Here is a 15,426-nt window from a genome sequence, read left to right as displayed (position 1 = left end):
CTGAAGAATGTATGCCAAAAGCCAGGAGACAACGCCCAAGGCAAAGGTGAAGACTGGAGCTCCTCTGGAAGCTCCTCTGAGGAAAGTCAGCTGAAATCCTTCCCTCTCATTCTCCTTTTATACTGTTCTGACAACAATCCGCCTTAAAGTGGGTCTTCCATGCCCAGAACCACGCTGACTCAACTCAGCTGGGCGTTCCCACTCAAGTTGACCATCAGTTAACCACTATAGCAGGAAATGCGAGAGGACGTCTGGGTCTCAGGGAGAGTCAGCTGTTTTCAGATGGGGTGAAGATGAGGAAGGGCAGGGCTCTACAGGAGGAAGATGGAGAAATGACAAAAGCATGTAGGGAACCCTAATCTCAGAAGAGAAGGGAGCCAGGTCCTGCTGTCAGCTCTGGAGACTCCACACAGAGGCAATAGAATGTGGCACCTGCTCACTTCTGAGAATTCTGGGACTCTTAGGGAGGTGAGGAACTTGATCTGAGAGGATGACTTCAGGTCGATACAGTGAACCCTATCTGGCGAGAGGACACATGGATCCCAAGAGTCAAGGTAGAACTGAGGGTACACCTTGCATAGAACACAGCTGGGGGGTGCTCCACACACATCAAGAAGCCTGCACAGGGCTGTCTGGTTGAGGTCCTATTGTTTCTGGATCCCTGATCTCAGGGAGGCCAAGGATCTGTAAGAGGGAGCTGGATTCAGGTAACAGAAGTAGGATTCCAGGCCTGGCTAGGAGTCAAGGTGAGGCCACCCGAACACAAAGGACTCCAGCTTCAACCTGTCCCTTCTGCCACCCATGGGAAGACCCAGGGACCATGAGTAGACTGGCGCCCCCTCACCACTTCTCTTCTGGTGTTGTAACAGGAGTTAGTGGAACATGGGTTAGGATTCTATTAGGCAGTAAGGACTGTGGCTCCAAAATGGAATTGGAGTCTTCTGTGTCAGGGCCCTCCAGGGATCTTACAATACTATCTACTGGGTGTCCTTCGGCTATCTGGAACCTCCCCAGAGCAGGATCAGGCAGGCCATTGGCTCAAGGGCACATGGGCCCTGTGTGGACACTGCAGGAACACTGCCTAAACACTGCATAGATTGGACCCTAAAATTATGCAGTCTCCTACAAAGTAGAGATTCTACTGCTTACGCAACAGCCCGAGCTCCCTTTTAAATCCCTTAAAAACCCCTAGTCAATGAGCCCCTGTAGGTTTCCTACTCAGAAACCCACTCGCAGCTAGCGAGAGCTTTACTTGCTTGCCTTTAAATCTTTTATTTTCTTGCCCATGCCTCTTTTAAATAAAATTGCTCACACTCTGCCTCCTCTGCACTTTCATTCTTCATCACCATGGGACACGACCTTGGCATTCAGTAACAGTGTCTCACAGAGATAGGGCTTTGGTTTAAGGAAAGTGGCCTTAGGTCATCCAAGGGAGAGTCTCAAACCTTACCATTCATCAAGGACCAAGCAGGTCCCCCATCCCAGCACACATGGACCCCACTGAATTTGCCACTTCCTGCTGTTGTCTGAGGGAAGTTGACACTTGTTCCAAGAGTTTAGCTCAGATGGGCAGAGAGCTGGGGTCCAGGCCCTGCCAGGGAAAGGTTGAGAGCCCATAGTGAAAATAGAAGGGACTATCCACCCCCAGAATAATGGGGATCTCACAGAGCCTGGCCCGCCATCTTGTCAGGACTGCTGCCCAGGACTCTGCTTACAGTCCTCAACCTGAGGGAACACCCATGCCTGTTTCAGGAGTTCCTGGATCCAGGTCCTCAGAAGGTTCACCTCAGAGCAGATAGCAGCAAGCCTAATTTTGCCCAGAAGGGAAAAAGAAACTTTACAGATGAGCATTTGCAATTGATTGATAAAAAGGAATACTAACTCCAACTAATGAAATCAGGAAAGGAAATCTTCTAGCCTCGTGAATGTTCGTCACCCACTCACTCATTCATTCAATGAACTTTTGTTGAGCTCATACTATGCGCCAGGTGTTACTTGAAGTACAAGGACATCTGAAGGAAAGATACCTTTTTTGCAGTGACAGCCTAGCAGATGATCCACACCCATGTGTGCTGCGTGCTTGCCAGAAATGTATGGAATAAAGAGGAAGCAGTGTTCATATTTACCTACATAACAAAAAATGAGTTTGGGAAATCCTAATTGGATACAAATTTATGGTGAGATTTTTATTTTTTAAGAGAATACACTGGAGTACTATTCTGCTATAAAGGATAAGTTTGAGTCATTTACAGAAAAATGGATGCACCTTGAAAAATAATGTTAACTTAATTAAATCAGACACACAAGCTTAAATATCACATGGTTTCTCTTATATGCCAAACCCAAAGTATAAATAAGTTAAAGAGGAAAATAAAAGATAGATAATAGCGAATAGGGAGATAGATCTTTTACAAATGAGAAGAGGTCCAAGAGATGTAGGGGAAGAGAAAAGGATGTAAAAAGAATTAAGATGTATTATGTACGTATACCAACTACCCACAATGAATGTAATCATTATGTATTGAAACATGTACTAATGAAAAGAGAATACAATGACATTTTCTCTCTACTGAAAAAATGTCCCTATTTTCTCTCCCTCATTTCCCTCCAATTCTGCTCTCCAGAACTAATTGATATGAATATTTTGGTGATAATCTCCTTGGCTATGCCCCAACACACGCACATACTCACACAAATACACATTAACTTACAAAAATAGCTGTAGAGACCTGGTTTGGGTCATATTTAAATCATTTTATAAATGACTTTTTCTCCTATTTCAGTTTCGAAATTTTAAAGCAGGGTCAATGAATGATTTGGCAACAGTTAAGAAATCAGAAGTTCCCTTCTTCCCACATAAACTTCTGCAAACACGGTGGTAGTTTCCGCTGCTGATGGTTTCAGATCAGCCAGTCTCCTCTCCTCAAGCCTACTGCCCAGAGAAGACCATTCTGTGCTGTTGCAGTGGGGAGGTGAGAAATTAGAAGCGACATCACCTGGAAAGAGGTAAGCCCTGTCTGTTCTTTTAGCAAAGAACTATCCAATAAAATACGATCAACTGGCCCAGAAATCTGGGTTGGTGGCCATTGCTGTGAACAAAGAAGTAATAAATGGTCAAGTATTCAAAGGTTAAGTGTTGGGACAGCACTAAGAGCAGGCAAAGAGGCTTGGTATTTCCTTCAAATGTGTGTGGATGTTAGTACAATGTAATTAGAGTGTAAATTTTAACATCAAGTGCAGTGGTCATCCTATTACTTTGAACTGGAAAACAAAAAAATTCCAACATAAAAATTGAACTGGAATATTACTTTCTGGCCCTGCCAGAGGTAATAGTCTCTTCTAGAATGACAGGGTTCCAATTGAAAGGGGAGGGACAGACTTTTACCTTGTTATTTCTATCAGAAAGGACAAACTCTCCTTCACATGCATGGATCATTTATTAGAGCCTAGTGAATCCTGAGCTTAACATAGCTACAAAAAGCTTCACGTTTGAGCTGGGGATTTAGCTCAGTGGTTTTGCTGCCTGCTGCGCAAGCGCAAGGACCTGAGTTCAATCCCCAGTACCAAAAATAAAAAAATAAAAAAGTTTCAAGTTCAATATTAATTGCCACTTTTCTTGTTCGGAGTTTAAAGTAACATGTTACTACTTCTATAACTTCTACAGTGTCTAGACATAACAGATGGTCTGTTGTTTTATTGTTGTCGAAAGCTGTCAGATTGAAAAACAAATAAACTTTGCAAATCTTTTTAAATGATACATTCTTTCTAGAAAAATCAGCAAGGTTTAAGAGCAATTGCAAAATCTGATTTCAAGAGAATCTCACCAAAATTTCCTGTACATTTTCTCCCAGTCATCTAATGCTTGTTAAAGTCCTTGGAGTCTTTTTAAAAAACAATTTAAGGCATAGTTAGGATTTTTAAGTTAATTTTTATACATACCTGATGTCCATTGTGAATCTTGAAGGTAAATTAATTCTGCACTAAAATTTTAGGGTGCTTTACATAATGACTGTATCGGTCCATATAGGAATGGACCAATTGGGCCAATGATACCTATGAAGCTGCAGTTGATGTTATCCAATTTCCATTTAATAAGTTGCTGTGATAGTTGATATACTTGTATCATAAGAAAGTCAGATGTAGAATTATAATAGAATCAAATTAAACTTGGAAAAATGCCTACCTCGCTCCCATTGGCAGCAGAGAGAGGCCAAGGCTACAAATTAGAATCACAGGGAGAATTTTTAAAAGTCTTCCTGCCCACGCTGAACTCAGGATGCACAAAAGCAGAATGTCCTGGGCTATTCTTGGGCATTTGTGGCTTTTTAAATTCTCAAGTATCTCCGATGTGCAGCCAAAGTTAAGAACCACTGTCTCAGTGTGACACATCAAGTTTCTTGTTCCTTTTGCTAACAAGCACAATCCTTTCTTGGGAGGGAGGAGATTCAGGAAAGACCTGAAGCTTATTCATTAGCTACCTTGGTTTGACTTTGAGAGCAAAATAAAAGTCCCAGGAATACTTCTCTGACAAGCTGAGGCTGTGGATAAGGGGGAGGGCAGGTGACAGAGTTTGTTCTCCTCCTTCGATCACTGCTTTTCATCCTTCTTGTAATAGCCCTAAAAACTGCAAATTTAAGAAAGGAAACACAGTTCCATGAGAAGCCCCAGACTCGTAGGGCATCTCCAGGGAAGGACCCCATGACCCATGCTTAGTCTTTGAAACCCCAATAATTCTTTAAGTGAATCTAAGGATCACCTACAGGGTCCATGGAGGGGAACATCATTGCAAAGGAATGTCTTTTGCATTTAACTGAGTTATTAAATGCAGTTGTAGAATTTGTTATCTTCAAACTCTACATTTCAAACTAGGCCAAGCACCTAGTCTCGGGAGCTGTAACTAATGACTATTCGGAGCTATACATTCAGTAAATTTAAATACATTACCTGTGTTCTGGATAGGCCAGGCAATTACAAGCTGTGTTGACTTTTCAGATGGTCACAGAGAGCTGCTAGGTGGTGTATATATCTAAAGCCAGTGGGTTTCCTGTTGTACTACGGGATGTCAGGGACTCTAGATGTTCTCTATGGTAGCCTGCTCAGTACAGAAAGGCAAGTGGGAAAATCTGCTCCCAGTATTGAATTCTGTGAGTTCTAGGTATAGTTCTGATGTCTGTGTTGATCACTGAAATGAGGGTTGCCAACTAGCCCCTTGGTTCAGTCCTCCTGATTCACTACTCAGGGAGATCCAAGCTCGGTTTCAGTTCTGTCACGTGACCTTAGGTCAATTAACCTCTCTGAGACTTAGATTCCATAAGTGTGAAGTGAGGACTTATGATACCATCCACCTCCTTGATTTTTAGGATGAAATGAGAAAATGCAGGACTTGTGCTTGCCCCAGTGTTTGCCTCACAGGAAAAGCACTTAACAAATGTTCCCTACAGTATTCCTGGGATCCAAGCAGCGTATGTAAAATCAGGATCTATCATGTCAGTGACGGGTGCATTTACTGTTTTTTTTCTTTTGTCTTCCAAAGCTGTTTGTGAATCCATCATATTTGGAATGAATACAATTAAGTATCTATTATTAACAGTAAATCTCCTCTAACATGACAAATCTTATCTGCATAGCCATTTCTTAATTAATTTACTGTAATAATTAGCCAATGGTCAGCATTGTCAAACAGAATCCATTACAAATTAGAAATAATTCCAGTTTGACAATAAGTGAGTTCTAGTTGAATTCCACATTCCAGAACAGCTAAGTCGTTCAGTTGGGGGGATCCATTGCCTTTATAATTGATAGGCTTTCTTGGCACTGTGGAATTAGGGGGCACCTGCAGGACCATCTTTAGAGAAGTACGCAGCTGGGGAGAAGGTTTGAGACCAATCACAACTTGTCAAAGGGAGAACCAGCTCATCTGGAAGGAAGCCTCTGAAGAGGGATGAGGAGGGGATCATCTTTGTAAAATGGCAGTCTGCAGTGAAGATCTGTGTCAAGATAAAAGTGCCATTGTCCGGTAGGGGACCTCTCCAGAGGCTTCCTAGGCATGCCCTCATGGTGTGGGATTTATTTCAGTCTCACCTGAGGGTGCTGCTGTCTTCCTGGCCAAGCACTTAGTCTCTGCCCTGCATGGAGGTCTCCCTGCAGCAGGGGCCAGTCCTCAGCTAGGGCACACTTTCTGAGCTGCTCTTTAAGCTACACTGATGTTTGTTCTTGTGGCAGCAGGAATCAGACTCAGGGCCTCATGCATGCCAGACAAGCACTCTGCCCCTGAGCTACAACCCCAGCCCTGAACTGGTGTTTTCTAATGCGAATTAGCTGCCAGGTGTGGTGGCACTTGTAATCCCAGCACTCTCGGAGGCTGAGGCAAGAGAATTGCAAGTTCAAGTCCAGCCTGGACAATTTAATAGAAGCCCTGTCTCCAAGTAAAAAAGGCTGAGGAGGTGGATCTCAATGAGATGGCCCTGGGTTCAATCCCCAGTGAAATAAAATAATGAAATATTTATTAGCTGTCCATTTGGGCTCAGTTGGAGAGGAAGGTTTGGGTGAGCGCTGGCAGAAGTTGTTTCCCTTTGCAGAACATGAAGGAGAGAATTGGAGTGTTTGTCCCCTGGACTCAACCAAAGCTCAGATTGTGCCCAGGAAACAGAAAACTTGCTATGAAATCACTTCCTCAGTAGCAACAACTGTATTTGGCTGAGAGGAGGAAGTTAGCCAACGTTTGGTCACGATTCATACCTGATCTTTGAAGACCTGGTTCTGTATTTCTCTGGGTGCTCCTAGGCAACTGCCCATGAAAGATGTGAACCTCACAGCCCCTGCCATCCTCCTCAGGGAGTTCTGGGCAGTGAGTTCGTAGCTGTGGCCAGGCAAAGGCTTTTTCTTTCTGGCAGTTTTAATTGTTCTGCTGAGAGCTTCCAGAGAACAACTCATCTTTACCTGCTCTCTGCTCTTGCTGCACTAGTTTCCTAGGACTATAGTAATAAAGTGCCCCAAACTTTGGGGCCTGAACAACAGAAATTTACTCTGTCCCATTTCTGGAAGCCAGAAGTCTGAAATCAAGGTGTTGCCAACAGACTGACTCCTTCTAGGGGCTCAGAGGGAAAAACTGCTTCACAGCCCTCTGCCAGCTTCTGACGGTGGCTCCCTGTCTTCCATGCTGCTCAGCCTGCTCTTGTTTATTTATTTTTTTACACTCCTTTTTAGACCCTCTATTCTGCCACTTCTGTTCAATCATGGTCCCTGTCATTTCATCATCTCCCAATCTAGTACTTACCTTCTAGCAAGTGTCTCCTCCTGTTTAACGAGTTGGCTGCAGCCTGATCTGAACTCCATTACGTGATCCTTGACAGCTCAAGAGTGATTCCTCTTGAGGCATAAAAGCCCAAAGGCCAAGGAACCATGATTCTTTAAACAAAGGTTTTTATTTCTTTTAAAATCAGAAAAATAATGAATATAATGCAACCTGGATTGTATTTGTCTTCCTACCAGTACAATCATAAAATATTTTTTAAATGGAAGAAAGGACCCATGAAACCCAAAGTGCCTCAAGCCCACTGCAGTCATAACTTGACCCTCTTGATAACCTGACATTCTATTTTCTGATTTAGTGGAGATGCCAATGCAAATTCAGGAATTACTGACTCTTGTGTCCCCAGGGGAAGAAGGTTGAAGCACTCACTGATCTACAATCTCTTTTCTGCAACCCGTGGGCCAGAATCATGTCAAAGTTCAGAACTCATATTTTGACGTAACTGTTACACCCAGCGAGAGAGAACCAACGACAAACAGATATTAAATCCACACAGAAGTTTATTACCGGCCGGGACCCAAGCCGAGCATCGGACTCGAGCCCCGACTGGGGGGAGACAAACATGTTTTATACACCTTTGAGGCCAACAGTTTCTAGGCCCCCATATGGGATAGAACTAGTAAAGCAAGCAAAAGGTACAGAAGTGGAACGTCCTGCCGATAGAACATTTGTAAAACAATAGTTGATTAATTGTTGTTTCTAAGAGACTCTAAGGGGAGGAGGTTTCTAAGCTTCCTCCTTCTGAGTTCATCTAAAGGGCAGGCAGGTGGGTCAAGCAGCAATATGGAGTCTGTCTTGCTAACAGGGTCCTTCATTCCCCACTGGTTCTTTTTTTTTTTTTTTTTGCAATAACAAAATAAAAGTTTATTTTATTAGAATTAGGAATGTTCTTTCCCTCTGGGCAACCTGAACAGTCCAGTTACAATGAAAAAATCTAACAACAGTTATTTCCACAGCACAGGGTGCTCTATGCACAAAATTACAGGGTTAGGAGCATTTAATCAATTTACCAACCTGATTGTCTCACCAACCCACCCCATCCCATCCCCCAAGTGCTCTATACCAGGATACGTAGCTATAAGAATTTGTCACATTACATCCTTTTCTTTCTTGTACTAAATTTGAATTCCTAATCGTGGCTGAACCATGCACTCCACTGTAGATTCAACCATTTCAAACCAAGTCCGTCTCGGATCTGTTATATACGTGTGTATGTATACACGTGTATTTAATATATTTATTTAAACACACAAAAAACCATATGACCTGAGTGGCAGCAAATTACACAAAATTTAGTCTGATATTATATGCTACTCCATTTTACCACTATGGTTTGAGTCCTGAGCTTTGGATCAAAATTTTATTGTAAATCAATGGAAGTCCATCTGCTGCTCATTGAACTGTTTGGGTGAAGCATGCACTTTTCAGAAGACAATGTCACTGACCTCAAAATGACACGGAGACCCTTGTGCTGACTGAACCTTCTGACAGACTCAGGTAGGTGTATGTAGTAGGGAAGCTGTCATATAATATAGCTTGCTCAGCCCATCTGGGGGCACTGAAGCTACTAACAAGAGTGGTTAACTCTGGGAATCCTGTCAAATATGAGGATTGCTAGTAAAAGCTTGGAAGTAGGAAAGGCCAGTTCACCTTGTCATACCAATTAGCAAATGCACCCAACAACCGCAGTGTCCTCGGGTAGTATGCCAACACTGGAACTAGAAAGCAGCTCTAGGAAGTACTGCTCCTCCACAGGCGGGGTTATGAGGAAGTGCACACTGCTCCTGGAGTCTTGTTTCAGAGGAGCGAGGGGAGAGGATGAATGACACTCAGATCTAGACACTGCAGAGTTAACTGGGAAGATGGCTGAAAAACACCACACACAAAGCATCTGAAGGGAGCCACATACATCTATGCAGCAACTCTGGGCTGCTCTTCAAAGTTACCAGGGAAAGGAACTTATTCAAGCTTTCCTCTAAAAATTTTTCCTTAGTCTTCATAAATGTCATTTAAGATTGATGCCATTAAAGTAAAGGTCAAGTAGGATGACGGGGGAGGGAGGAAGAGAGAATATGGAAGAAGCAGACACTGAGTTCAGTTTTTCACCTGAGGTGGCAAGAAGGGGAAGAACAAGGTACAGGTAAAGTCGATCCTAAAGCGACAAGTGGTTTAGGAAGCAGCATAATATACTCAGCAAACATTCACTGGTTTTTGATGGGAAAAGAACAGTTGCAAGTACATCTCATGTAACAACCTTTCTAAAAGGAAAAGTAGGGTTGATTCAGCAAAGCCTCACTTAGGCAAAAGGCCCAGAGGAAAGTGAGCCTACTTCCCAATGGTGTATTAAGATGTACAGTGCAAGAGCAGACGAGGCTGCCTCACGTGTGGTAAACACGCCCTAGGCACAAGACACTGAAAGGAAGACAAAGAGGTCCTCAGCCCAAACTGTTATTTCATATTCAGACCTCTTAATCGAGTTGCCTAGTTCACGCTACACACTTGTATAAAACGGACAGATTTAGGGATGCTGACCTGTTGAAAAATACACAGCCAGAATGACCTGAACAAGTAACACAGTTAATAAAACCACCACCATACTTTACTTCTAACATAGCTCTTAGTAGAAAGGTCATAAAAAATGGACGTCAGAGTTAAAATGCAGAATTAATTCCCCTATCTGCTGACAACAGAAAAGAAGCAAACGCAGTGATTCCTATGTAAATGCCCTGAACAGGATCATCATTTCCTAGTGGTATTTGACTTTAAACAGAGCCCACAGCAACACACACAAGCCATTCCGGTATCTGTCATCTTCAGTTCACAATCTGACACTCTTTAGTGAATGGCTGTTTACTTCTATTTAAAGCAAAATCACTCTATTTGATACCCTCACATAGAGACAGGTGAGAGATGAGCCATAACTGAAATCTTACTAAGAGGCTCAAAGCAGCAATTAAGGAAAAACTTTAAAAGGAAAAGAAATTGTGAAACACTTCCTCTGGATGTGATGGGAGCACAGGAAGCCTACAGCTAGCTACATGTATGACCCAGGCACCTGAGTTTGGGAAAGGCCTGAGACCACGGATGGAAGAGGGCTGGGCACAGGACCATTTGTGAACAGTAGTCACAAACATCTGGTGCCATCCTTACCAGGCCATGGCACATAGAGCTTGACCTTCTGGTTCCTGAACAAGAGCTGGGAATTCAAGGCATGAAGTCCATGGTCAGCAAATGACATAACACAAATCCGAAAGGGCAAAGGAACTTCAGGAAAGGAAAACTGCAGAGCTCTAGTAAGGTCTTCCAGAGGTGCTAAACAAACATACATTTTATCCCAACCCCAACCCTGGAAAGAAAGCAAACTGAAAGAAAATGCACAGCAAATAGACATAATCTTGAAGATTTTTAAAGAATAAATATTTTTTGTAATTAAACATTATGCAAACACTTGCCACGCTTGCTTTGTCCATGCATATGAGCTATATACAATTTTGAAAAATACTGTGTTGTCCTCTTGTTTTAAAAGTCATATACAAAGTGTGTGTGTGTGTGTGTGTGTGTGTATGTGTGTGTGTGTTGTTTAATCTCCCCACTGGTTCTTGTAACTTAATCAAATCTTTGATTTCTGTATTTATTCTTTGCATTATTCCTCTAAAACATCTTCTAAAATCTCATAATTTTGTCTCAACACCATCAGTTTAACTGCATCAACCCTCTGTCTAGCATATTTAGTGAGAGCATTTATAATGCAAGGTCTCACGAGCAAAAGCAGAAGTAAGATAACTGGGGGCCTGCTACAGCAGAAACTAGGGTAGTTAACCATTAACATAGAAGTGATAGGTTTTTTTCTAGGTCTACACATAACCTTCCTTGTTTTATGAACAGGCGGTCAAGTCCCCTTTGATTTTGCAGGACCATCTCAGCTAGGGAATCAACCTGGTTTTGTTTAATCTGGAGATCGAGTCTTTCACGTGACCCAAATCTCTGGCTACTTGGTGACTTAGGGCTTTAAAATTTGTGTCCTGAAGGATCAGGTAGGAAGTTCCAATAGCCACTGACCCGGCTATTCCTAATCCCACCAGAATGGGCACTAAAACGGGGGCAGCCCATTTACTCCTATAGTGTTCAGTGGTTAATCCCAGATGTTCGTGGCCCCCTTTTTTATTATAATACAACACTTGTGGAACAACATACACGGTGACACAAAATAAAGTGGCAGATTGGGTAGCCAAGACTGATTTGGGAATGTATTTAGTCAAGTCAGCGGTGCAAGCAAACCAAGCATATCAGGACCAGGGCTCCTGGCTTAAAACTGTGGGGCTGGAATGTCGCAAAGGGTTTTTCTCCAGCCTGTTGTATTGTAGCCTGGATCTCACTCTGAAGAATCTGTAAGGCTTGAAGAGACTGAAGTAAAGAGACACAAGAACTCTGTTAACTGTTTAAGGTTTAACTTAGGGGGGAGTGGCGGCACCTGGGATTGAAAACTTAGAGCTCATTAGTCTTTTTAACTTTGATTCTCCCAGGTGAGTTAAGTGATGTAACTGATGAACAAGTTGTCACCCCAGGGCTTGGGGGAGACAAATTTGTTCGTTTGTCCCTTTTCACCAGCCTGAGTCCAGTTTTGTACCCCCTCACTTTTGGTTTTCCTCTTCCTCTTCTGGGGTATATGTGGGTCTTTCTAGCAGGTAGCCAAAGGGTCGGATGGGCAGAATGTCTATTGGCCCCACTGGTTCTCTGGCCACTCGTCGGGCCACATCATCAGCCTCTCGGTTACCACGGGCCTCGAAGCTGTCTCTTTTTTGGTGGCTTTTGTAATGAATAATGGCCAATGCCCTGGGTTCCCAAATTGTCTCCAATAAGGCCAAAATTTTTTTTTGATAGTTTTCCCTTCTGATGTCAATAGCCCTCTCTGTCTGTAGATGTCGCCATGCACATGGGCAGTGGCAAATGCATACTGGCTGTCAGTGGAGATGTTTACAGCCTTGTCTCAACCTAACAGGGCTTGAGTTAAGGCTATTAGTTCAGCCCTCGGCGTTGAAGCCCCCGGCTTAATGCCTGTGTCCAGTGCACCTGTCTTTCTGGACTGACTACAGCCACCCCCACATACCTGACTCTGTCTTCCACAAAGCTGTTTTCATCGGTGAAGCAGGTCTCATCAGTCAGGCCTGGGTGCTTGGTGGTGGAAGTTTTCAGAGTGTCCAGACAGTCATGGAGGGGCATGCATACGAGTTGGAGTCCTGGAGTAAGGTGGCCAGATTGAGGGTCATTTCTCGGGAGAATTTGATGTGTGGAGCATCCAGCAACAGGGCCTGGTACTAAGTCAGGCAGGCACTGGAGAGCCATCATTCTGGGGCCCCTCTCAGCAACGTCTCCACTGCATGGGGTGCGGTGATGACCAGGTCCTGTCCCAGGCTGAGCTTACCTGCCTCCTGGACCAGGAGGTCGGTGGCTGCAACTGCCCTCAAACAGGTAGGCCATCCACTTGCCGCAGGATCAAGTCTTTTAGACAGGTAGGCCACAGGCCTGTTTTAAGGCCCTAATGCCTGAGCTAGCACTCCTTTGGCTATGCCCCCTCGTTCAGCCACAAATAACCAAAGGGGCTTGGTGACATCAGGTAGGGCCAGGGCTGGTGCTGACACTAAGGCTTTCTTTAAAGCCAAAAAGGCGCTTTCTCCTTTTCTGTCTGGAGGGACTGTCTCTTCTGCCTAGAGGGCAACAATAGTGACTTTCCCCAGTTTTTTGGCTAGGACTTCCTCGGGGGCATCACAGTTATCATAAACTTTCTGGGCTATGTTCAGGAGTTTAGTCCTATTCTTTCCCTCAAATCCTTCCAATTTCTGTAATTTTTTTTCTAATATCTGGGGCCGACTGGGAAACAAAGGCCAAATTTAAAACTGCTACATCTTTGGGAGCCTCTGGGTCAATAGGAGTGAAAACTCTGTAGGCTTCCAAGAGTCTCTCTAAAAAAGCAGTCGGAGACTCTGTTTTTTCCTGGCAAACCTCACTTACCTTACTCAAATTAGTGGACTTTTTGGCAGCTGCCCAGAGTCCCCCTAATAAGTGCTGGCGGTAGGTCCCCAGCCTCCTCTTACCATCATCATCATTGAGGTCCCATTTAGGGTGTTGCGATGGAACTACTGTTTCAGCCTTGGCCAAATGCCCCGGAGTTCTGGGAGTGACACCAGGGTTTGGCCCCAGGGCATCTTTGACTGCCTGTTGATAAATGCGGTCCCGCTCCTCAGTGGTGAACAGGATCTGTAAAAGCTGTTGGCAATCATCCCAAGTTGGCTGATGGGTATGAAAAACAGACTCAAGAAGAGAGTAATGCCTGAGGTTTTTCAGAGAAGGGGGGATTTTGATGTTTCCAATTGTAAAGATCACTAGTAGTAAAAGGGACATAAATCAATCCTCCCCTAGGATGGCTCTGTCTGTTTTAAAGGAAAAAGGGAGGAGGAAGACACAGCTGATGGACCACAGTCCTGTCCCAATCAAGTGCCAAAGGTTGATCGGGACCTGTGGGACCCTGAATCCCATGACCACATTCCAAACCTTGTGAGCAATGTGCACAGAATAAGTTCCCACCGGGGGCCAACTGACTCTGAAACTTGGCCATTCTGATTGACACAGAGTTCACAATTTGCCTTTAGAAAATTTCATGCCATATTCATCTTCTCTGTCTGTGGAATAAATTTTTTTGAAGTTATTCAAAACACAGTCAAGTGGAGTTCCCTCTGTGGACTGTGAGGAACCCATAATTTTAGCCTGTGAAAATGCAAAAGGCACACAGAGCAAGCAGACAGACAACAATAAACAGACAAAGACAAAGTTTGGCCAAGTAAAACCTCTGGGGCCAATGGATTCAGACCCCACCCAGGGAATCACTCTTCTGAGGACTCCGACCCAGTGAGTCTGCTTGCCATCACCAAGAGACTCTAGATAGGGGAACCTGTGCTGTATCCAGCTTCCTCCTACCTACCCACAGTGCACTATGAATCATTCAATTCTTACCTCTAGAGGGTTTCCCAATAAACTCCTGTGGGTCAGTTGATCAGGGATAGGGCCCAACTGGGACCGGCCTACCTGGAGCCCCGGAATACCATCAGGGTGGCCTAGCCCCAGAATACCATCAGGGTGGCCTCTCCTTCTGCAGACCAGTGTCCAGAGGGGCCAAACACTGCAGATGTCCAATCCTGGTCTCTCCTAAAAAGAAACAAAGGGTCTAAGATAAGCTCCAGAGCAGCTGGCTATCTCGCTGGGGCCTCCAAGAATGTTACACCCTATGGGAGAGAACCAACCAGAGGCTGATATTAAATCCACACAGGAGTTTATTACCAGCCGGGACCCAAGCCGAGCCTCGACTGGGGGGGACACAAACAGGTTTTATACACCTTTGAGGCCAACAGTTTCTAGGCCCCCCTATGGGATAGAACTAGTAAAGCAAGCAAAAGGTACAGAAGCAGAACATCCTGCTGTTAGAACATTTGTAAAACAATAGCTGATTAATTGTTATTTCTAAAGAGACTTTCTAAGGGGAGGAGGTTTCTAAGCTTCCTCCTTCTGAGTTCATCTGAAGGGCAGGCAGGTGGGTCAAGCAGCAATATGGAGTCTGTCTTGCTAACTAGGGTCCTTCAATAACAATATGCTACATACATGATATATTACAAGATGCACCTGATGCTCTGGATCAATACCCAGTGGAGTATTTCTGGTTCAAAACATCAATGTCCATGCTGAGTGGATAACAGAAGTTTAGAGGAGCCATGAGTTAATTCAGATCAGGTTTTGCTGCCAATAAGTTATGAAAAACAAAACAAAAAATCCTCCAAATGCATAGACTTTTCAGGCTTTCAGATTTGCAGAAAAGGAGCTGAGGATCTGTACAAAATAGGATTAGGAAAATGAGCCATAAACCATTGTCTTAGGAGCCAGAAGGCCTCATTGTACCAAGTCCTCCTCTTCTGTTTTCTTTTTGCTTGTTTCCATCTCTAGTTTTCAGCCAGCTATGGTAGCACACTCCTGGAATTCCAGCAACTGGGAAGCTGAGGCAGGAGGATCGCTGTGAACTCAAGGCCAGCCTGGCCTAATAGTGAGTTCAAGGCCATCCTGAACTACAT

At 44.0% G+C, this 15,426-nt stretch overlaps 1 protein-coding gene across 2 annotated transcripts in view; it reads left to right on the top strand.

Moving 5' to 3' along the window:
- Nucleotides 1-2,869: 2,869 nt before the first annotated feature.
- Tlr8 (toll like receptor 8) overlaps nucleotides 2,870-15,426 on the top strand; it is a 25,210-nt gene continuing 12,653 nt past the window's right edge. The window contains exon 1 of one of the 2 annotated variants that reach the window (XM_087193745.1): nucleotides 2,870-3,006. The gene's annotated coding sequence lies outside the window, so the exon portion shown is untranslated. The remainder of the gene's footprint in view (nucleotides 3,007-15,426) is intronic. The other variant, XM_021249132.2, reaches the window with a different exon arrangement.

This window comes from Heterocephalus glaber, unplaced genomic scaffold (genome assembly GCF_053883595.1).
Source record: "Heterocephalus glaber isolate CG9 unplaced genomic scaffold, H.glaber_assembly_v1.0 deba00001594, whole genome shotgun sequence".
Taxonomy (NCBI): Eukaryota; Metazoa; Chordata; class Mammalia; order Rodentia; family Bathyergidae; genus Heterocephalus; species Heterocephalus glaber.
The sequence above is the reverse complement of the archived record's forward strand: the minus strand, read 5'-3'. Positions and strand labels throughout refer to the sequence as shown.